Genomic DNA, 24,592 nt, shown 5'->3' with positions numbered 1-24,592 from the left:
ATCTGGTTTAGTTTTCCATGACTGGGATTACTCCAAGGACATCACTTGGATTATGGAAGGGCTAAAAATACTTTAATTAGTGGTTCTTAAGGTGCGGCCCCCAGACCAGCAGCCTCAGCATCGCCTGGGAACTCAGAAATACAAACTCTTGGGTTCCACCTCAGACCTTCTGAATCAGAAACTCTGGGAGTGCGTTCCAGGAATTAATTAAATTGCACATTGGGTAAAGATAACAAGGTAAAGGTATGGTTGAAAAAGGCAAATGAAATGTTTACACAACATATACCTTTTAGTGTTTCTGGGGTATGTATTGTGAAATGAATTAATTGGTCAAAGGAAACTGAATGAACAGAGGAAAGAACTCATGAATTTAGAGGGTGTTTCAGTGAGGAGTTGTTATTTTAGGAAATCTTAAGTACTTAGTAGAGAAGGTGAGGAATGGAGTGATAAAAGAGGTGAGGGAAAATAGGCTAGGTTACTCATAACAAAAATATGTGATCCTGGGGATAATTGGTTCTGCTTTTACATGAACAAAAATATTAAAGATTGCATCTGCACAACCATAGTGGAGTCAGTCATGACTGAAATACTGTTAAGGGTGTTTCAAGAAATAGGGTATGTTGATTTGGGGTTCTGAATGTTCAAAGGGATGAGAAGATCAGCCACAGAAGTTCAGATACATTGCATTCCTAGGTCAAATATCATATATATAATATGTATATATATAATTATATATTATATACATTTAGTTGCATATTCAATATATAAATATATTGAATTAAAATACAAAATTCAAACATAAGTGCTACAGACTGAATTGCATCCCCCCAAAATTCACATGTGAAGCCCTAACCCCTACATGTGATGGTGTTGGAAACGAGGCCTTTGGGAGGTAATTAGGTTTAGATGAGGTCATGAGGGTACAGCCCTCATGATGGAATTGGTACCCTTATAAGAAGGGACACAGAGAGCTTGCTCTCTCTCCGTGGCTCGCTCTCTATCTCTCTCACTATCTCTGTCTCTCTCTCTCTCACCGCCATGTTAGGACACAGTAAGAAGGCAGCCAAATACAAGCCAGGAAGAGAGTTCTTATCAAAAAGTGACCATGCTGGCACATTCGTCTTGGACTTCTAGCCTCCAAAACTATGAGATAATAAATATCTGTTGTTTCAGCCAAGCAATCTTTATTATATTTTGTTATGGCAGCCTGAGCTGACTAAGACAATAAGTTTGAAACAACTTGCTTTTAATCCTTTAGAATTTAGAAGAAATTTTTAGTCCTTCAGAGATTTATGACAGAATCTTCAAATTACTAGTTTCTGATAATTTAAGTAATTATTGGAGGATCTGTTTCAGACAGTAAGGCACATTAGATAGTCTGCCAGATCTTCTTCCCATTGTGGAATAACTAGACCTTGAATGAAATACATTATTTGACTCATGGGTCAGATTTGGCCCACAGGTCACAGGTTGCCAATCCGTACCCTACCGTATGATGATCATACAGTATTTCATTTTGGTAAAATTTAAAAGTGACCAAATCTAAGTAACATATTTTGTTGCGATAAAACTATTTTTAAAAGAATTAGGAAGATAAACACAAAATTCAGTATAGTGATTACCTCTGGGGGAGGAAGAGGAATGGGAACACATAAGTAGATGTAACACTGTTAGTAATATTCTAGTTCTTAAATTGGGGGGTAGAATCATGGGGGTCTTTTCTTACTATGCTTCGTAACTCACATATATGTTTCACATATTGTTTTTATATTTCCAATTTTACCTAATTAAAAATATCACTGCATCCCTAAATGACTTAATTTTATAAAAGTGATTTTGTTCTTAGTAGTTCGGTCACTGGCTCCCCATGACATGATGTTTCTCCCCACTGAGGGGCCAGTCATGAAGACTTTCAGGGGAAATACATGAATAAATTAATTCAGACAGACTTATACAGGCAATTATGAATCTCTTTCACGTGTATAAATATTGTATATATACATATTGCCATAAAAAATTTAAAATTTGAAATACTGGGTAAAGTAATCTATTTCCTGACGTTTAAAACAGTTCATAAGATTATGTTTATATGATTCAAAGACAAAGGCTCAATGGCTATATTGTACAGCAGGAATAGTTATAACGTCTGTCAACCGCATGTATATGTTTTCTAAATATACACATTACTCAAAGAAATTATAAAACCTCAAAACTATAGTTCACCTAAAATAAATATGGCGTTGTATACAGGGTGTCGGCCTGGCGCTAAGTAATTATGGGAAATAACGTGAATGTGATCTTTAAGTTATACAGGCTTATATCAGGTTTCTGCAAAAATCATATAAAATTCCTCTTTCTAAGGGTCTGCAGGGGAAACGCAGAATATTAATTTCATGGAGTTCCATTCCAGTATTTCTGTAAGAATTGTATGTCTGGATAAGGCAGTTACTACATACTAGCACTAATATAGTTGAAAACATTCCATGAATTGAATAAGAATATTTCCATCCAAAAAGTGCCAAATAACAGGTCACCTCAAGTGAATGGAGAAAGGTATAATTATGAGTGTATTTAATACCTGTAATGAATTCAACTTTGAAAGCTTTCTTTTGTTCATATGTCATATATGGGTTATAAATAAAATTTTAAAAGGTATAGCACAAAGACAACATTAAAACTTCAAAGATTTTATATATATGTATACCGTATTTGTTATGTTGCAATGACATACTATATTATTCAGTTATATGAGATCTTGACTGCCAAGCAAAATATATTTGGCCAATCTGAAACTATGGATTTTTATTTTTCTTTCTGTTCAAATTATTTGGATTTAAGCTAGCATTTATAACTATCAACGCTTGATGGATGATCAGACAAAGACTTGGAAAAAAATATTCACATACTCTAAGTTAAAGGAGAAAAAAAATCACCACTGTTTAATAAATTGATGTGATAAAAAGAATGTCCATTTAGATTTCTTGGAAAAAGTGAAGTAATACTACTTTATGTTATTCAGATAAACTGAACATGTTTCATGAGCAATGTTTTAACTTTTAAAAAAATTATAAAAATAAACTTTTGGGCAGTGTTGTAGATCCCCAAAGACAAACTTTTTAAAGTTTAAGTGCCAGTGATATTTAAGAGTTAAAATGAATAGCATTGTAGGTATCTTTCAAGTTATGATAACAACCTGTGTAATAGACCCTGAATTTTCAGTCATTTTAATAGATTTGCCTATTATTGATTATGTTGGTCATTACCAAGAATATTAATGTAAGTAGACTTTCTATGTATTTATTCACCACTCACTAAAAACCAAAGTCTAGAAATTACTTACTAAGTGTTTAGAATGTATTGGTCACGGAAGGTGAAAAGATAAGTCATATAGTCCTGAGAATCACACAGTCTATTGAAAAAATATGTTATTAAAACTTAATTGGCTTTCATTGAAGTAATAAACACAAAACTGTGAGTTCTATTATAAATACTTTTCTTTAAAATATTGTTTCATTTTCTTAATAGCCAGGTTTCATTTTCCCCACTTTTTCCAAGATCATAAAAATGGCACTTTGGTTATCACACCTTGGCCAATTTATATTATTTTCTTTTCATGGATATATTTATAGTATATATTTATAATTATTTATAATATGCAATATATATATATTTTAATATTTTTTTATTTTATTTATTTATTTTTTTGTGAGGAACATCGGCCCTGGGCTAACATCTGCCAATCTTCCTCTTTTTTTTTGCTGAGGAAGACTGGCCCTGGGCTAACATCCATGCCCGTCTTCCTCTACTTTATATGGGACGCCACCACAGCATGGCTTGACAAGTGGTGCATCGGTGTGTGCCCCGGATCCGAACCAGTGAACCCTGGGCTGCCCCAGCGGAGCGTGCACACTTAACCACTTGTGCCACCGGGCTGGCCCCTATAATACGCAATATTTAATTTAGAAAATTGACACATGCTCAATGAAGAGAAGTGAGTAAACAGTGAAGGATGCAGAGAATATTAAATATCATCCAGATTTCTACCACAAATGTGTGATCTCTGCTAACATATTGGCTGACCTTCTTCCAGACACAGATTTAGATACAGGTGTGGGTCTGAGTATGAGTCTAGGTCAACAGGTAAATAGGTGTGTGTGAAGCAGGCAGTAAAGGATACATTCTTGCATGCTTGAGAAAATATGACCCGTAGTTACACGGAAGAATCTGGAAAAAGCATAGATGCTGAAGAACAATATACAGATGTATGGAGGTCTTGGGCATGGTGACTATAACTATTTCCTAGCACCTCGCCACAGACCAGCAGCATTAGCCTCACTTGGGTCTTGTCAGAAATGCAGAATCTCATGGACCACTCCATACTTGCTGAATCAGAATCTACACTTTAACAATGGTCCTCTAATTTTCATGCTCAATTCAATTCGAGAAGCACCACCCTAGATGCCTTGTGAGCCAGCAGAGACGCCAAGTAGAGCAGGTGAACCAGGGCCAACTTAATCCATTAGGCACAATAGTCACAGTGCCTAGAGCTCACAATACTTTAAGGAGCCCATGAAATCATTTTAATTTCTTTTAAAATAAGAATTAAAAAATAAACTTTTACATAGAAGAAAATATTTTAATACATGATCTTAATATATTCTGCTTCTTACAAGTGCAACAGTAAAATATAATTTTTCGTGTTTTTTTGTGGAGGAAGGGGCCCAGGAAAGCAGAAGTTCCTAGGGCTCACAAAAGTCCTAATGCAGCCCCTTGATGAATAACAAAACACTCTCAAAATGAAAGAAATCCTAGACAGTGTCTCAGTGGCATCTTATCTTTTATCTGAGTCATTAGTTGTTTGATCTATTTTTCAGAAAGGTTATAAACCCATCCAAAAATGATCTTAATAGAAATCAATAATTTGTATATAGTTAGTGTGTGTACCAATTTTAATAAATGTTTATTTTAAAAAGAAACCTATTTTACTTACTTTTTCATATATTCTGCTTTAAAATTAATATCATTTCACAGATATTTTCCCATGTCAATAAATATTTCTCTAAACAGGATTTTAATGATTGTATAGAATTCCACTCTACAAAATAAATACTTTTAATGAATTTGTTGAGCATTCATTTAGTCTCCAATTATTGCTACTATAAATAACACTGGGATAAATAAATATCCTTGATGCAGATCCATGATTATTTCCTTCAGAGAAATTCCTAAAGTGAAATTATTGGTTCATTGGGTACATACTTTTTAAACTTGTTTAGTTGTTGTTAACCTTCCATTTTGATAGTTTCAAACTTGTCAAAAAGTTGCAGGAATCATGCAAGGAACTCTTCTATGTTCTTTACCTAGATTCGTCAGTTTTTTCCTATGCCCATTGCTTTGTGTTGTGCATTCTCTCTCTCTCTCTCTCTCACACACACACACACACACGTACACATGCACACACACACACAATCATTTGAGAATAAATTGAAAAAATCCCTCTCGTTTGCTGTTAAATGTTTCAGCACGCTTTTCCAAAGAGTAAGAATGTACTTTTACAAGACCACAATACAATGATTAAAATCAGGGAATTAATATTGGTACGCTACTATTATCTATTTCACAGGCCATATTTAAACGTCATCAACTGCCCCAGCAATGTTCTTTAGAGTTCCTCAACCACATCTCCTACCTCCCACCCCAGCATCCAATCCAGTTTCCACATTGTGCTCATTGTTGTTTAGTCTCCTTTAATGAGGAACAGCTCTTCATTGTCAATCTTGTTCTGGACATTTTTAAGTTTATTGATGTTTATAACCAAATAGCCCTTCAAATAATATTGCTTCTACTGAGAAAAACTGTATATAAAATGTCTATTTTTTCATATCTTAATAACATTGAATGTTAATATTATTGTTCACCTTTCTATTCTGAAGACCACAATATAAATTTTGTTTTTCTTTAATTATTCATTTCTTACATTACAAGTGAAGTTGATATATTTTCATATATATGTACCGATTTTCTTCTCTTTTCTTGTTAATTACTTGTTCATTTCTTTTGCTAATTATTCTATCAGGGCCTTAGTCTTATTTGTCTCTTTTACTGATTTATAAATATTGCTTTTTCTTTATGTAACAAAGACGCTAATCTTTTGCCAATAAATATTTTTCCCTAGGTTGTTTATGGTCCTTGATAAATAGAAACTTTTCATTTTTATGTAGTGATATATAATCCACCTTTCTTTTCATTACTTTTGCCTTTGAAATTGAGCCTGGCAAAAACGTCCTTCCTCAATATTATCTGAATACTCTTCTAAGTTTTCATCTAATTACTTTCTGACTTTTTTACATTTACTTTTAAACATTATGAAATATATTTTGGAATCTAACCTATATTTTCACAAAATTTAGCCCATTAGTCTATTTTCCCACTGATTTGGAATGCCAATTTTATAATATATTAATTATGTTATACTAAATACTGAACAAAATAAATTTATATCCAAATTCAATATTTTAGAAGAAATAGGAATCATAGAATTCTAAACTGGAAGAAATCTGAGAAGTCATAGGATATAATCCATTAATGGAAACAAAACATATTTATCTGATAACTGATTATAATTTTCTTTTTTCAAAATGAAATCAAGATTGTTTTTTGTTTTGTTTCATTTTAGCCTTGTAATTTTTAAGCTGGGAGCTTACACATAAGAATTTAATAATATCTATGAGTAACTGGAGAATATTTTTAACAGTTAAAGCTAAAGAGGTAGAGACTATTTTGTTTTTCCATTTTATATTTCAAATAGACCACATAGAAATTAATTTGTTTATTCACCTAAGTTCATTTTTACTTTCAAATCCCCAGACTTAAAATTTTGGTACTAAAGAGGGGAAATTTCTCTAGCATCCATTAACAAGCTATCTAATACGTTTGGACTGCAGCCTACTACCCATGTTCCTTTTATATTACACAAGATAGCACGTTCGTTGCCAAACATACATTTTAGAAATTAAATGAATTTTAGTGTAAAGTTATATAATGAAACTAGCAAATTTAGACTTGTTTAAATGTCAGTAAAATATTAAGTACCATATGCTCTGTGCCAAGCAGTTAAAACTGTTTTTGGAAGGATAAGAAATTAATTCTTAAAAAGAGAATGTAGCGACTTAAAGAACTTCACAATCAATGTTATCATTTAATGCATCTTTTGGCAATTATTGAACCCTGGGGAACAGTATGAATATCCTTATCAAGTCTGGAAAGACACTAATGGGGAGCAGAATGGACTAATGCTTGCATTTACATGTGGGCATGAGCCCAGAGAAAAGTGAAGGAAAAAAAACACATAAAAACGCCCTCGGGCTCAATGCCCAGGGCAAATATATTGTGCAGCCACCAGAGTCTCCAATAGCACTATTTCCTTCATTAATCTGGTGTTTTATTCCTTTTCTTCCTTTTGTATTTTTGGATGCTTTTCAATTTTAAGGACAGCTGGATTTTTAAAAAATCCATATGCATTATTTACTTCTTAGATTATAATCTCAAATCCATGATTAATAAGAAAGTCATATTAAGGTCAAAAGTATATGGGAGAGTTTGGGTTGGTTGAATTTGTTAAGTTATTAATGGTAAAAATAGAAGAAAACAATTATTGAGCGCTTATTGCCAGGCACTATTCTCAGCATTTTACAATTATTATTTTATTTAAACCTCCAAATCGCTTATGAAATATTTGCTACTGTTGTCTTCACTTTACAGATGAGGGGACTGAGTCCAGGTAAAATTCAATAACGTTTTTAATTTTAGCTTGATGGAAAAACTATCTGAAATATTTATTTTCCTGACTTGGGAAATGCAGCTATTGAATATAATTGCACTATTTTGTGTCTCAACATCATAAATGCCTCAGTTTTTTTTTTAAACATAGATAATAATTGTACTGAAAGTACCTGCAGGCAAAGGAATTTATTAGCAGGACTAAATCCAGATTTTTGTTTGTTTTGTTTTGTTTTTGCTTTGTTTTTAGTTTTGATTTTCCAGTGGCTCTCTTGAACTCTCAATCTAAAAATGTGATTAAAGGAGAAAACTTTTTAGATGCTTGAAGAAACTGAGTAGTCAGTTTCCAGTTAATCTAGTTGAGTCAGTTTTGAATGAGGGCAGAAAGATGGTATATGGCCTGGAGAATAGAGATGTGAGGTAGGGGTCCCCATGCAGCGCAAGGGTTGTAAATTGAAGAGGTGAGAATGTTTCCCAGTGAAAGATTTGAGACAGAGCAGTTTGTGCCAAAGAACACTTTGCTCTCCACTCTATTTCTGCCATTAATCACATTCACACCCTCGCCCCCCAACCAGCAGGATGAGACGCTGTTCCTCCAGAGTCCTAGGATGTCTTCATAAAACCATAAGGAAGGGCTGTGGCTGATTGCTTAACCAAATATGTGTGATTGTAAGAGTTTGATGTAGTCATTGCCACAGGGTCAAATGACCTAAGTTAGCAGGTTTGCCAGCTGAAATTAATATTCAATCCAATGTTTTAATTTATTACCATATCACATAGGTAATGTTGTTAAGTGTTCTTGTGAAAACCATAGCAAGGTTGTATTCTTTCACTAGCATAATCATAAAGTTTGGCTTTCTAACGGTGCGTGTACTGTGATTAAGCTAGGTAAGAATTGTATAGTTTAGGACAAGGAAGCTTTTGTACAGGCCAGTAGGAAACAATCAAGTTTGATGAGGTTGAGAGGTACCATAAAAGTCTCCTCCTCTTATTCTATCTCTTCTGAAAGTTCCATATATCCCGTTTGTTAAGACTCTGCTAAGAGGTAAATGATGTGTTGGGGAAGGAAAAGAAGTGGAAAGAATTAACATTAGCTGAGCACATTTTCCCGGCCGGGCCTAGGACTGTGAAATCTCTATAAATCCTCACAACTGCCCATAAAGGAGGTGTTCTTATCGCTTTCAGAGGTGAAGAAAATAAATTTTATGGTGAGGTTAGATAACTTGTAAGTTCACACTGTTGTTAAGCAGTAGAGATAGGATTCAAACTCAGGCCTTTTTGTATTCTAAGTTCATGTACACTTACGTTATCTTTAGAGCCATAGTTTAAATAATTTATCAACTAGCTTAGCTACCTAGCAAAATCCAGTAAAAATGGTCATGGTCAAGACAGATAAATTTTGGTTACTATGGGATAAAATGGATAGAGAGGAGGGGAAAAAGCAGTCGGATTGGTCTTGAGTTTTGGAAGGAAGAAGGAATAATAGTCAAAGGAGTGAAAATTGTGAGAGATAATGTCTCAAGTATTTTGTCGATGGCTTGTCATAACAAAGTGTTTTGGCATGAGCTAAGTGAAAGATGAATAAAGATAATAGATGTGAAAGCATCTAGCACCAAGCCTGTCAAATATTTGGTGCTCAAATATTACTTTCTTCCTCCAAAAAACTCTTTTTCTGAATCTAATGATGCTTTGTGCCTCTGGTCCTGCTCCTAGTCAGTCATCCTTTTTCCATCTTTGTTTCCAGAAGGCAGTATTATATAGAGGAAAGACCATGAGCTTTGGAGTCACAGAATACTAACTCTAGCTCTATTACTTACTAGCTGTGTGGCCTTGGACAAGTTACTTGACCTCTCTGATCTCAGACATATTTTCTGATTTGATCTACACAGCCCAACTCTTCATTTGTAAAGCCATGGATCTTCTGTTTATCACCCCTCCTCAGCTTCTAGAGCACTGATATTCAACCTGACATGCATCAGATTCCCCAAAGGAACTTTAAAAAATACATTTGTCTGTGCCATGCTCTAGATCTGCTGGATGATTCAGAACTTTCTAGATCAGTGCCATCCAATATGAATATAATGTTAGCTACATATGTAATTTTAAATTTGCTAGCCGCCACATCAATACAACAGGTGAAATTAATTTTAATAACATATTTTTATTTAACCCAATATATACAAAGTATTATCTTTCAGTGTACAAAAGTTATTAATGAAATATTTTACATTCTTTTTTTTGTATTCAGTCTTTTAAATCCATCTCAATTCAGACTAGCCTCATCTCAAGTGGTCAATAGCCACAAAAGGCCAGTGGTTCCCCTATTGGACAGTGTAATTCTAAATCTCTGTCTGGTGTGGTGTCATTTTGGGGAAAGGGACCATTGGTTTTTGACCCTAGCACAGTCGGGGTGACATAACTTATCCCAAATTTCTATCCTTTCAACGCTTCTTAGAAGAAGCTGTTATGGATCTCCTACCTTAAAGAAAAATATTCCAACTTTATGTGGGATGCCAAGACATCCCAATTCTACTTTGGTTCCTAACGCTATGCATGGTCTATGGGTACAGTCTACAAATGAACAAAACCGCATAGAAATAGAATATATTACTAGCAATTCTATATATTTTCCTATGTTCCTTTTTTTGTTCCTTTTTTTTTTTTTTTACTTTACATGAGTACATTTGTTGCAAGAACAAAGAATTGAATGCAACTGTTGATTCTAGACGTGCAATGCTGGGAAAGGTGTCCATCAACAAGTTCTGTTCTATAAAGGGAGAAGACTAACATTTTATCAGCTTAATTACAAAGTCCATTTAAACATAGCTCCCTGTAGAATTTGAATCCTTACAGTGTACAATTATCTTTGCCCAGTGGGTGCGTGAAATAAACTACACTGTTTCTGGTTCTCAGTTCAAAAATTTTTAAAAATGTTGTAAGAGATAAATATAATGTGTGAGCAAACATGGTTTGCTGCTCAATTGTTCAAAAATGTATTCACACCAACAATTGTTGGGGTAATTATTAATGCTGAAAATATGTGATGTTGCAGTGACTCTGCATTTAAAGTCTAGTATGTGTCATTTGTTTTATTCATGATAAACAGATCATTTAGTTGGAAAAATCCCATCTGCTTAGATATATCTCTTATTATTTATGAGAACCATGTTTAGGAATGCAGGCGGCACATGTGCATAATTAATCCTGAAGAGAATTAGACATTGTTTGATTCACAGCTGAATGCAATTAGCATTAGGAAGTTTACATATGTTGGCAATAACACAGATTAGCAACTAAAGTGCTTGTTAAAAAATTTAACCTGAGGCTGCTGGAGCAGACCTCTCTTAATGATGCTTTAAATGTTGTTGATGAAGTAATAATCAATTTTGTTTTATAAATAGTAAATCAAGAATTTAGGTCTAATTAGCAGTGCTACAGATCACTTCACTTACATATCAGATGTACTTGTGATGTGGGCTATGAACTTTCTTTGAGTCTTGTGTGCAAACAGTTGTGATGGGGAAGACATGATCCTTTCTGGGAAAAAAATTATTCCCCAGCTAGGGAAGAGTGAGGTCTCTACCTTTTGGAAGGATTCTTCTAGAGATGTTTAGCATGAGAGTTCTGTCTTTGTCTCTCTGCAGCTTTTAATCGCAGGAGAGAGAAACAATGCCCTCTCTTTCCAGGCAGAGCTATTAGCCAGCTTTACAGACTGTGAAACGGAGTCATCTAATGGGGAGGGAGGAGAGAATGGAAATGACCAAAATGAGGCCGAAAGTAAAATTGAGCTGTAATTGTTTGCACTTCAACTTTGAGAAGTTCACCATTAATTAAAATGTTTCTGCGCCACTCACCACCAGACTGGCAAGAAGGAGGCAAGGCTGCCTGGGAGGCAGCCCTGGAACCTTCAGGAAAGCAAGCAAGGCCTTTTATGAGGGAGGGAGCATCTCCAGAACACAAGTGCAGCCGAGTCACGGGAATGTAGGTGGGCCTCTGTCACATGACATTAGTCACATAGCCCGTAATTATGATTTTGACATCCTATGCCTCAATATAAATTCGTAGCATACATTTTCAGTATCAATGGGGATATAGACACAATTTATTTAGGAAACATTTATCCTATTTCATAGAGTCTAAGTCTCACATTTCTTTTTTCACATTTTAACATCTCTGAAATATGAATGTCTCTTTCAATGATGACCTGCTTAGAGTTAATTAGCAACATTTTTTTCCTTAGTACATAAAATAATGCTAATAGCATCTTAGTTTCAATTAAATGTGGTACCGAATGCCTCTTCTGTGCCAGCCACTGTGTTAGGGGTGAGGAATAAATGAGATGTGATATAACACAAGAAGGATTATAATAAAGGTATATGCAAAGAACATGCTTGCAATTGAACTTGCAGAATGCTAACTTCATTTACTTGTGGCTCAACAAGTGTGTGAACACGAAATTTTGTAACAGGTTCGCGCACTTATACCCATCGTCATTACAGTGACACTTTTTCTGGATGATAAACAACCACAGTGGACGAATCTGGAATGTAAGCTTTTTGCCGGCAGGGAGTTTTTTCCTGTTTGTTCACTATGGGGTTCCCAGCACTGAGAAGAGTGGTTGGCACATGGTAGTCCCCCAATAATTACTAGTTGAATGAAGAAAAAACCAGGCCAGGGGTTGGCTTTGCCCTGTAAGCAAAGATAGTTTTTATATTTGTAAATGATTGAGAACAAAAATCAAAGGAAGAATAATAATTCATGGAATAATACAATTACATAAAATTCAAATTCCCATGTTTATAAATAAAGTTTTATTAGCATATATCCACATTCATTCACTCATTCGTTTATGTTTTGTCTACGACTATTTTCTCACTACAAAGGCAGAGTTGAGTAGTTGTAACAGGGACCTTATGGCCCACAAAGCCTAAAATATTTACTATCTGGCCATTGCTGACCCCTAGACTAGGCTATTGTCAGAGAGAGAAGCTATGAGGAGCTCAGGTATAGCCCAGTTCTGTGACCTCACCAGCGCCTTTCTATGGAATTACCTTCTGCTCCTCATCCCCCTGGATTAGGAAGCTTGAGCCTCATCATTGATGACATACTTGATGACAGAGAAACCGAACCCCATTCTGGGCCCCTTACACACACACATACTACAATTGTCCCTTGACCCTCATAAAATTAAATGAATTTTGGCTCTCCTGGTAGAAACACAGAAGCTGAATTGTATATATTAAAGCTTAATGATAATACCTCCCAGTACATGATCAAATTTGGTACAACTTTAATCTGTTTGGCTGCTATCCAAGAAGACCCATTATAGAAAGAAAGTGCCAGCTGAATTTCATTATCAAAATACTTTATGTGTTATGTGGTCCTGAGACATGAACCTAGAGAGTGTTATGCTTTTAATTAAAGATTATCAGTTCTGAAGATCCCCTCTTCATTCGCATCTGCTATGTGCTAGATGTTTTCACTGTCTACTAGGAGTACAGTGACTACAAAAGAATCAGAAAGCATGGACAGACAGGCAGGGAGCCAACACAGTCTGAGGGCGTCCGAGACCAGGGCAATGTTGTAAGTAAATCAGCTGTCCAAACGTGGTTCCACTAGGCCCAGGTGCAGTCACTGACAGGATGTAGAAAGCAGACTTTAAAGGGGAGGAATACAGGCATGGGTAGAGAAAGCACATGTGTTCATTGTAATGCTCTGAGTTCCCTTCTCCCTTCCTCCTCTCCATAGCACAGCCTGCTAGAGACAGGAGCTAATTCTTCTGTATGCAAACAGCAAAACCAACTATCCCATTATTATAGGTGTGCAAATCTCTAAGCACTACGGGGACAGGGTCCAGGTATGTCTTATTCATACCTCTGTGCATCCCCAGCACCTCCGTGTAGTACATAGCCAACACATTTTTCCTGACTAAAGGAAGATATCCCAGGCCGGCAATAATATAGCTGAGTTCCCTTAGATCTCTCCTTGTAGCAGGCAATTCTTTGCTGTCTCTAGACTACCTGTTATTATGGAGTCTTTCTGAATGCAAAATAGATATGTGTGCAAGAAAAAACCTCCTCCCAAAAGAATAAATGGGAAGGGGGAGGGGACAACTGGTTAAAAAATAATAAGACTTCAAGATAATGTTACTCATTGCTTTATCTTTAACTAAGGAGTAAATCTTAAGCACAGGCAATTATTTATGCAATATCTCAGTGAGACTGAAAAGAGAACTGGTCCCAAATTGCTTCCTTATTTATCTGCATGAGAATCTGAAATTTTTATATTTGGAATTTTACCAATTTTGGTTAAGGTGTAGTAATTCATAAAAGTTTTTATTAAAAATAAAAGAAGTTATTTGGGAGCATTATCACCCAGCAGCCACTAATTTATGGTCCATTAATATTTTAGTATAAATTAGTAAGATCAGTAGTCTCTAAGAACATAGAGCTGAGGAAAGAAACAGGATTGCAAAGAAATTTGAAGAGCTGGATCAAATATCAAAGTTCAGAGTATGAGGTACTGTCAGCAGGCCAAATCTACAGTCATTTGTTGGGAAGCTGTAGAGTAACAAAGGGGCACCTAGAAGGAGATGCTAATGCTGAGAGGAAGATCACTTGTTTCAGAGACTACTCAGTCCTCGGTATACATTTCCCCTTCTGCCTTTCAGTTACCTTTTAGTTACGCGCGCACACACACACACACACGCACAGAACTTTAGCAGGGAACATGTCAACTTACTAGATACTGTTCTGCCTTCCTTATAGTTAGGCGTGCCCATGTGTCTAAATTCTGGACAGTGAATAGAGATAATATTGGCAATTTCTATGTCATATTCTTAAAAGGAAGCCGGTTATTCTCCACTACATCTCTGTTCTCCTTCCTGTGTGTGAGAATGAGGATAATGGTGCTAGTAATCCAGGCAGTCTGCTCAGGCTGCCATAACAAAACACCACAGACTTCGGTGGCTTAAACAACAGAAACTTATCTTCTCACAGTTCTGGAGACTAAAAGTCCAAGACAAACGTGCTGTCAGGTGTTGTTTCTGGTGAGACATCTCTTCCTGGCTTGTAGATGACTGCCTTCTCAGCGTGTTCCCACATGGCCCTTCCTCTGTGCACACGCAGAGAGAGAGAGATCTTTGGTGTCTCTTCCTTGTTTTTATAAGAACATCAGTCCTGTGGGATTAGACCCCATCCTTATGACCTCATTTAACCTTTATTACCTCCTTATGGGCCCTATCTCCAAATACAGTCACATTGGGGGTTAGGGCTTCAACATATGAATTTTGGGAGAGAAACAATTCAGTCCATAACAGCCAGCTTTGACGATATCCCCTAGGCGATGGTGGAGCACCATTATGGAAGACACTTGAGGTCCTGGATAACTTCATCCAGTCTTTGAGCTGCCCAGTCTTGTCTGGACTATTCTGTCTGACTCATTGGGTTTCTAGATGTATTTGTTACAGCAGCTGTATCCTAAGTAATAAGATGTGAAAGACAAGAGCCAAAAGGAACTTTCTCTTACTTCAAGACTCTGCTTGGGGAAGTACTTACAAGAGAAAAAATGGAACAGGTCATCCATTCTCTTATCTGAATCTCTTTTTGAATGTGCTTTGACTCCATTTAATACTAATCTAATTATATTCAAATAGGCAGATGCTTAGAAATCATAGTCTCATCTTTCATATAACAACTCTCTATCTAATCTGTGGCAGTTGAATTAGTTTGGGGCCTAATTTGTGATAGATGTGAGGATACCAAAGGTATAAATCCAGATATCAACTTAATTGTATTTCTTGCCACATTCATTTGCCAACTTGAAAGACAGTGCTCATTTTTTTAAGTAGATACTTGTGTAAAAATAAAATTATTTGCCATGAAACTGAAGTGTTTCATGAAATCTCCTCCTTTAGAATAATTACAAAACAGTGGAGTTATTGGGTTTCTTTTGGAAATAATAGAACATTCTAAAAGCAGATTATGGTGATGGTCCTGCATCTCTGTGAACATACTAAAGACCACTGAACTGTACACTTTAAATGGGTGAATCATGTAGCATACGAGTTACATCTCAATCAAGCTGCTGGAAAAGGGAGGGGGAGTGTGAGGTACATGGCCAAACTCATTGAGAAATCTTTCCCACTACATCTACCCTTGGAGAATTTATAAGGGCTATTAAGATACCTGCCTTAGAACAAACATGTATAACTTTGCTTATCCAAGGTCTTATTTTTATTTATTTATTATTTTTTATTGTATAATTGACATACAACATTATATTAGTTTCAGGTGCACAACAAAAGGATTTGATATTTGTATATATTGTGAAATGATCAATGTAATAAGTCTGGTTAACATCCGTCTCTATACATACAGAATTTGTGTGTGTGTGTGATGAGAACTTTTAAGATTTACTCTCTTAGTAGCTTTCAAATATGCAATACAGTATTATTAACTATAGTCTCCATGCTGTACATTACATCCCTGTGACTTATTTATTTTGTAACTGGAAGTTTGTACCTTTTGACTCCCTTCACCCATTTTGCCTACCCCTCACCCCCCCACCTCCGGCAACCACCCATCTATTCTCTGTATCTATGAGCTTGTTTTTTTTTTTTTTAGATTCCACATAAAAGTGAGATCATATGGTATTCGTCTTTCTCTATTTGAGTTTTTTCACTTAGTACATGCTCTAAAGTTCTATCCATGTTGTTGCAAATGGCAGAACTTCCTTCTTTTTTGTGGCTGAATAATACTCCATTGTATATATACATAACACATTTTTTTAATCCATTCCTCCATCAATGGACACTTAGGTTATTTCCATATCCATCTAAGGTCTTCTTGAAATTATTTAACCTTGAATCACTTTATCACTTAACCTCTTATAGCAAAGGTGTGTGCTCAGCTGTAAATAATAGAATTTAGTCATGTTCCACATAATGACTTTTTGGTCAGTAACAAACTGTATATGTGATGGTGATCCCAAAAGATTAATACCATATAGCTTAAGTATATAGTAGGCTATACCATCTAGGTTTGTGTAAGTGTACTCTAAGATGTTCACACAATAATGAAATCACCTAAGGGCACATTTCTCTGTACATATCCCATTAAGCAACACATGACTGTGCTCTGAATTCCTGCTCTCTTTGTTTAACCAGAAAAGGATATAAATGTTTCACACAACAAGAAGTTCAGGAGGAGGGGGTCCAGAGCTGGCACAGCAGCTTAGCAAGGCCAATGGTGAGACTCTTTCTGTCTTCTTCTCCACTATTTTTGGCATGTAGGCCTTTGCCATTTGTTTTGGTGACTCAAGTACTTCTTGCCCCTGCTCTGCTCTCTAAGTACGAAGAAGGGAAACACTTTGCAGAAGTTTCCACTTACCTTTTCTTGTACAGAAATCTGCCATGTGGCCTCTCTTAACTGCAAAAGAGACAGGAAACCTAGAATTTAAGCTTTCTGGGCTGTACTCTATAGGAACAAAGAGGAGAAGGAGATCGTTAATAGCTTTTGGCTCTCCAATTCAGCATTTATAAGTCTATCTCTTTGACTATTCAACATATATATTATAGGATATTGTTATATATTGTATATTATGTAATATATATTTTAAGTAAATATCATGTAAAAATACAATGTAAGCAAAATATTTTATGATTGAGAAGTGTCTTATGTTTCATGTTTAAACATATAATTAAACTAACAATTTTTCAAATTTTTCATCAAGTAGTTGGACATTGACAGAGAATTAAAATTTTGAAATTACAATATTTTAGAATTGCAAAAACCTACATATATATGTATATGATATATAGTCTTCTGCCCCTCCCCCAATCACTTTGTATGGAATGCACATAACTCCTTCCTACAGGATTCAATTCTTAGGTCACACCCTGTAACTGCATCCAGCCTGAAGTCCAGACTTCCATGCGAGGTGCAGCCTTCAGCATTAGGTCCTACATTTCTCCGTAAATACTGATAAGCTAAAAAATGAGTTATTTGCCCTCAACCAACCCCAGGCAACTCTCTCTGGGGGACAAATCCACCCCTAATGATTAGAGCTGATTACTAAATGTGATAATACAAATGCAAATTCCCATAGGGAGGCTTCTAATATACAAATAGCTTAGAACTCACACACAGATACACATACAGAAATGGAGATATCTGTATATGGATACACACACAGAAATGGAGATATCTGTATACATATATACGCATATGTGTATATGCATACACACATATATACATATATATATACACACATATATACATATATATACACACATATATATACACATATATATATGTCGTCTCCTTACTGTTTTTAAAAATCCAGGCTATGTCCAGTTTTTCATAGTTTCTATAAGGTACCAAAAATCTAAAACAAAAAACTGCATTGGAAAAAAAATTGGAAGTTGAAGGGGGAAAAGCTAAGTGAAAAACTCGACAGTCTTAGAATTATATTTCAGGGATAAATATGTGCGAGGGGCACTAAGAAAGCCAAGTCAGCCTTTGCTCTGGCGTACAGCTACCCTGGCAGAGCCCAACAGCTCCGTGCGTTTGGAAGAGGGGATAGTGCAGGAGCCCTCGGGCCTGCATGGGAGCTGGACTGAAAACCAAAGTAACGAACGAGCATGCCCCACGTTTTTCCCATCAGAAGTCACTAGGTTAGACAAGCAGTCTCAGGAAGGCAAGAGATACGTGGAGACGGGAGTCTGTCAACCTACGTGATCTATTTTCTGCCTTCAGAGGAGTCCCTTGTACAGTGGGCATGCACACACACGCACACCTTGTTTATTTGTTTCCCTAGGGATTTTTTTGTATTATTAAAAAATGAAGATGAATATTAATTAAATACTTTTACCAAACCAATTAAATTAATTGGTCCCTTTTATACTTTATTCTGAATCAGATATCTCTGAATAAATGAAAGTTTTTATATCTTTGGTGGGGATTCTTAGGGTCCTAAACAATGATTTAGTTGTAAGGATTGTTGAGATTCATGTCTTTTTAACCTAAGTATCCAGGTTGCCTTAACATTTATTCTTTTTTAAAGCTCCCTGGAGTATTGGTGAAAGTCAGGGTCAGAGCGTCTTATAAGCTTTCATGATTTCCACATTTCACTTTAAGCTTAATTTCTCTTCTTGTGTCTTCTCTAGATGTAGAGAACAGCAGCTCACTATTTTTCTAACCTGTTCTTGCACTGTGGATACTGTTAGACCATTCTCTTGGCTAAATAATCCAAGTTCCTTTGCTTAAACTTTCTTTTGTAACTCCTATTTCTCAACCCTTTAACAACTCTCGTTGAGGTCCTCAATTAATATAAATAGTCATTTTCATTTTTTTCCCTCTGCATGGTTATTTGAAATAGTATTTCTAAGAAAAAATTAACATAATTTTAAATGGTTTTATCCTGTGCACATTACAGGGTCTAAAGAAATAGACTCCCAAGATTCAAAAAGACTGGTGATTACTTTTGAAAACTTAGGCTAAACTAGGTAGCTCCCGAAAATGGGATAAAATAGAACATGTAGGTTTTATTTGTCGGAACGAAAAGATTTGCCGTGATAATTACAATTTGGCGAGCCTATTGTGAGGCCCCTGGGGTGGGGAAAAAGCCCTACAGCCTGTAAGGGATAATAGAAACGAGTAATGAGCAGCACGGGATTTTGTCGGGAGAAAAAGTCACTCAAAAAACTAAAGTCCTCCTTTCTTTAACAAAATTACAAAATTAGTAGATGAAGGAAAAGTATTTAGTTTAATGCACCTGGTCAGCTATACAGCTTTCAATAAAGTTTTACCTCAAAATGCAATTCAAATTATCTTAGGAAAAAAGAAATAAAACTTTGGAGACAACTGAAAGCTTTTACCTAATAAGTGCCTACCAAAGCTTTTAAAGCCTAACATTAGGCAAGGAAATATGAAAAGTGGGCTTGCTTCAATGTATAGAGAATAAGAGGATTGCATACCTCTACGCTACTTCTCCCCTGCCGACCTTCCCTTCAAAGACCAGAGCTTTAGTCTATGGGGGGAAAAAAAGCACCAGAAATGTTACAGAGTCCAGGACATCAGGCACTCTGGAGGGTAGAGATAATGCGGGAAGGTACATATGATGCGTAGTGAACCACCCCAGCTCCCTCCCCTGGGCCCCAGAGCACCATGCCTGCAGCCAATCCTATACCTATGCACTCCTCCCACCTACCTCCAAAAGACTTAGAAGATTCTTCTCTGGAGAGAATAAAGAACTCTAGAGAATAAAGACCCATAGACTCTGACATTTGAAGATCCCCTCACATAAATATCTATGTTGAAAATCATTCCCATCTACCAAAAGATGTCATCCAGTTTTCTTTTTCAATTTGTAAATGTGTCTCACTCTTCGGTTTGAATGAACAACTAAGGAACACCAAATATTTGAGGTAAGTCTCCAATATGAAATACAGAGTGATACAAATAAAGAGAATAAACTGGGAGACAATATAAGGCACAAAAGAAAACTTTTAAAATATTATATAAACTATTATTATTATCCTGATTGATAAGAGAAGACATTGCACCTAAAAGAAACAGTGTTGTTATAAAAAGGAATAATCAAAGAACAAGAAATAACTATTAGAAATTAAAATATGATTACCGAAAAATTTTTCAGAAGGTATGGAAGACAGTGTCAAGAAAACGTCCCAGAGGAAAATAAAAGACTTTTATTCAGGAGCTTTTCCCAGAATTGATGGTTATAAGTCTCTAAATGGAAAGAGCCCACTGAGGGCCAAGCTCGATGGAGAAAGATCCTTACCACGGCAGACTGTTATGAACTTTCAGCAAAACGGGGATTAAAAAAGGATTCTAAGAACTTCTTAAAGAGTAGAAGCAAGTCGTGGAGAAATGCTTAGGAATAAGAAATTGTATAGGAACTCTTAAGGGTAACCCTGAGTTCCAGAAGACTGTGCCTCAATGCCTACAAAATTTCATTATAAAGAAATTTCAAAGTTATCAATCATATATGAGGGTAGACTAAAGACACCATCAGAGATTCAATATCTAAAATAAATAAATGTGTTTCCTGTGTACTCTTTCTTAGGAAGGTACTAGAATATATGCTTTAGAAATATAAGAGAAAAAAACAAAAAAGAAGATCCAGGAATCAAGGTTCAAGTACAAGAGACCAGCAGAGGTAAAGGCCAATATGCCAGCTATGTACCACCTAAAGAGAATATAGATTGGAGCAAGAGATGGAGGGCTAGTAGGGGGAAGAGGGGGAAACTGCCTAGAGCAGTGTTTCAACATTAAGAAGAAATACTAATAGACCTTTGATGTATTTTTAGAATGTTTATTTTAACAAATTTATTTTGAAAAATACTCCATAGGAAATATAAATGGAAAATAATTATAGAAAAACAAGCAAGGAAATACTGAGGCGATGTTAATTCCAGGAAAAACAGAAACTTTATTAAAAAAGAATTGTAATCATAATTTATCTTTGGCCCAGAAGTGAAAAATGTTTATGTAAAAATATTTATATAAACACTGACTGTTATCTTAACCAGAAAATTATAATTTAACTATATTGCAAGATTGGGAGACAGCAAGTAGATGGGAAGCATAAGAGAGAGGTAAATTCCATACTTATAAAACAAAAAGTCAATATATTATTTCTATAATTGTTAAATTAAGAAATGGATATATATATATGATACATATGGATACACATATGAACACCAGAATATATATATAGGATATATATGAATACAGAAGAAACACTTTAAAGGCATTGAAAATGATTGTCTTTATAGAGAAGAATAATTAGGAGCCATAGTAAGGACTGTTGGATTGTGGTATAAGCCTTTTAGCACCACATGCATGTATTATTTTTAGAAAGTTGAATACAATTAAAGTCATAAATGCTAAAAGGAAGAAGTAGGTTGAGAAGATTATACTGAGTTTTTTCCAAATCAGTTAAACTAACGTTAGGTTAAGTAGTGACCTTTATCTTTTGACTGGTCACTGTTTTTTTTTCATTTCTGGGAACTGGCCGTTAAGTAGAACCCTCTGAACAAATTCAGACTTATTTGTGGTTACAATAGGTATAGATTAGGTCACAATTTGTAAAGTGCTCTTTATAAATATGATGTCATATTAGTAGTTTATAAGCACAAACTTTTATTATGTTTAACTTGGTTTTCGCAAGTGACTGTTTGGCATATATAGAAATACAAATCTCACTTAAAAAATTAAAACCACATAAAATCCCTGAAGTTATTAGAAAAGTGTATATTTCATCTAAAACTTTATGTCTTTATATTTTATGGTTTCACATCTCTACCCAAGACTTTCTTCTTCAAATTTTCTTTCTCATTTTTGATTCCTGTTTCTTTTTGTCCACATGGTAACTGAATTTCTCTCAGCCTCTCACGCTGTTTAGGACCTCACGTAGCTACTGAGGGCAGTTATGGCTAAGAGGCGCTAACCTGAAAGGAGCTTCAAGAAAAGCCACAAAACGCCAGTCACTGCAAACTCGGAAAGACGCTGTTGGCTCTAGACCTCATGAAGATCAGCTTCCCGGAAATAACCCGAGTTGAACATGGACCAAGACTATTAGACATTCAGTGTGGACTCATGTCTGCAGGAGTCAAAAAGAAAAAAACATTTCAGCAAGTTTGTGGAAAATAAACCGTCACTCAACTTTGGTCAAAGGTGAGAATTTCCACCAAGAATTGCATGATACAGTACAAAATCTAAGTAACACACAAGTAGCTGGTCTATTCATGAAAACCAATAGGGAAAAACATCAAACTAGTTATTTGGCAGGTAAAATAAAATAATAACCAAACACATGTTTGACTCAGTTCCTTTACTTTTCAGACAGTTTTGTTGCATTCTCACTTCAAACATTGTAAAAATAAACGGCTGTACCTCTGCTTTTGGAAATACCTGTTTTCGTGTTATTTTTGATGACTTAAAAGGGAGCATACCATTCTGAATTTCACAGTGACCAATGTATTTGTAACACGACGATACTCTTTTATTTCAGGAAGCTGCCAAAAGCAATTACAGAGGGCTGTATTCGTTACAGCAGAATACACCTTGTTAAAATAATTGGAACATTATACACTACAATCTTGGCAAAATGTACCAACTGTGAAGAGATGTCACTGTCTTAATAATTCTATGATAGCCACAAGAGGACAAACAGTTGTTGTTGACAAGTGTTTGATCTTCATAAGTCCGCTGCTGTGACAAACTACAAACTATATTTTATCCTCTACTTCTGTGATCCTTCACCCAGATAAGAACCAACACCTGGCATCTTTTCAAATTTTCTTTTTTTTTTTTTCCTTTTACATCAGTGGCAAAAGTTAAAAAGGTAACATGAAAAGAAAGATGAAACAGGAATACTGTTCAAATTGAAGGACTGTAGTTTCAAGTTTCAATCCTGTATCAAAACATCTCCGCCTTATCTTCTTTTCCAGTCATCACAAATGACAAGTATAAAGAGATACACAAACATCAGTACAATGCTGTGTGTGTACTGCAATCCAAAAATCACAGCTACAAAATTATACCTGACATATCAAAAACCGACAGTCACATCCTCAAGATTTTCTTCTCTTGTTCCCATGGACCTTCTTGATTAATAAATCTGACACATAAAAAGCATCTATATGACTAAAGTGCCAGTTACTGGAAAGACCGTTTTGATCTATTTCTCAACTTTTAGAAGAAATATTCTCTTTTTCATGAATACAGCATCCATTCACTGACTGCCAGCTTTCAAATGACCACCTCTTGAAGTTTAATTTTAAGTTTTAAATAAATATTGTATGCATTCAGAATAATTACGATGCTCTAGAGAGATATCGTATAATGACATTGATTCTTTTTTATCTGAAAATGCCAAGCCCTTCAGGCAGCCAAGTCTGCTTTTCCCACAGACGTGGGAAGGTTCATTCCATGTGTTAAATTTCAGAAGGGGCATGCGTGGCGCTTTCATTAAGATGCTGGCAGTATTTCGTGAGTAAACTCCAGTTTTCATGAGTTTAAAACTTCTTTCATAAGACTCATCTGGTCTAAGCTACAGAAAGGAACTCACTGGGCTTCAAATGAATGTTTTACATATATATATATATTTTTAAGTGAACAAAACATTTCTTCATTCTAAAAATGAACAAGTCTAATAAAATCTAGTTTGTGGATATATGAAAATCCTTTTCACAGTCATCCGTCATGTTGCATAGTATTTTACAAAAGACACTTGTATGTTGCTATTTAAAGACTAAGATATTTGTTAGCCTTGTGTCCATATCTGGTATCACAGTTCCCTACCAGACTCCACAGATATTATCGTGCATCTTTTTCTCATATTTAGAAACAGGATGAAAATAAGACAAAGATCAGAGACAGACATCAGCATTATATCTTATCCTTCATGTCCTCTGTTGAGATTCCTTGAAAAATTACATCTTATTTAAATATAACCACACTCATAACATAGCAGCCATAGGCATACACTAACAAAGGATCATTCTATATTAAGAATGTATCCAGGGGCCGGCCCCCTGGCATAGCGGTTAAGTGCATGGCTCCACTTCAGTGGCCCGGGGTTCGCAGTTTCCAATCCCAGGCGCACAACCATGCACTGCATGTCAGGCCGTGCTGTGGCGGCGTCCCATATAAAAATAGTAGAGGAAGATGGGCATGGATGTTAGCCCAGGGCCAATCTTCCTTAGCAAAATAAAAAATAAAAAAAAAGAGGAGGATTGGCATCAGATGTTAGCTCAGGGCTAATCTTCCTCACAAAAAAGAAAGAA

The 24,592-nt window shown here is 35.5% G+C and overlaps 1 long non-coding RNA gene across 1 annotated transcript in view; it reads left to right on the top strand.

Moving 5' to 3' along the window:
- Positions 1–23,873, top strand: part of LOC131396462 (uncharacterized) — a 151,828-nt gene extending 127,955 nt beyond the window's left edge. Inside the window, exons 2-3 of the long non-coding RNA XR_009216568.1 lie at positions 20,866–20,958; positions 22,190–23,873. This is a non-coding gene — a long non-coding RNA (uncharacterized LOC131396462). The remainder of the gene's footprint in view (positions 1–20,865; positions 20,959–22,189) is intronic.
- The last annotated feature ends 719 nt before the right edge of the window (positions 23,874–24,592 follow it).

This window comes from Diceros bicornis, chromosome 3, assembly GCF_020826845.1.
Source record: "Diceros bicornis minor isolate mBicDic1 chromosome 3, mDicBic1.mat.cur, whole genome shotgun sequence".
NCBI classification, from domain to species: domain Eukaryota; kingdom Metazoa; phylum Chordata; class Mammalia; order Perissodactyla; family Rhinocerotidae; genus Diceros; species Diceros bicornis.
The sequence above is the reverse complement of the archived record's forward strand: the minus strand, read 5'-3'. Positions and strand labels throughout refer to the sequence as shown.